Source organism: Sinocyclocheilus grahami, unplaced genomic scaffold, assembly GCF_001515645.1.
Source record: "Sinocyclocheilus grahami isolate Dianchi unplaced genomic scaffold, SAMN03320097.WGS_v1.1 scaffold1831.1, whole genome shotgun sequence".
In the NCBI taxonomy this organism is placed as follows: domain Eukaryota; kingdom Metazoa; phylum Chordata; class Actinopteri; order Cypriniformes; family Cyprinidae; genus Sinocyclocheilus; species Sinocyclocheilus grahami.
In genome coordinates, this window is record NW_015507010.1 from 38,913 (window position 1) to 39,481 (window position 569).

At 38.7% G+C, this 569-nt stretch overlaps 1 protein-coding gene across 1 annotated transcript in view; it reads left to right on the forward strand.

Annotated features, from left to right (window-relative positions):
• Positions 1-569, forward strand: part of LOC107572904 (gamma-adducin-like) — a 27,402-nt gene that overhangs the window by 12,265 nt on the left and 14,568 nt on the right. The gene's annotated exons all lie outside the window — the stretch shown is intronic.

The window sequence follows — 569 nt, forward strand, 5'->3', positions numbered from 1 at the left end:
AGGCCTAAATACAGAACTACAGAGTACAGAAGATATTAGCCTACAACACTTAGGCCTATTAAAATATATTTTTTTTTAAAAACTGACCCGAACCAATAGGTAGACCTACAGAATGAAGGCTAGATATGGGCAACAGTAATTTATAATCTAATATAACGCACGCAAATTTTTTTCTTTACAGAAAAATCTGCAACCGGCCAAAGGGAGATAAATATGTTTTTCCCTCTCCAGCGTCCCCAGTTCTCCGTGTCAAATGCACGGAAGAAAGAATTAGATGACGCATTTTTTAAGATGGTTTACTTGGATTATGAACCTCTGACAAAAGGTGAACGAGAGGGCATGCGTCATTTTGTCAGCGTTGCCCAGCCCGGGTACACCACTCCATGCTACAATACAATTTTTTAAAACTGACCCGAACCAATAGGTAGACCTACAGAATGAACGCTAGATATAGGCAACAGTAATTTATAATCTAATATAACGCACGCAAAATTTTTTCTTTACAGAAAAATCTGCAACCGGCTAAAGGGAGATAAATATGTTTTTCCCTCTCCAGCGTCCCCAGTTCT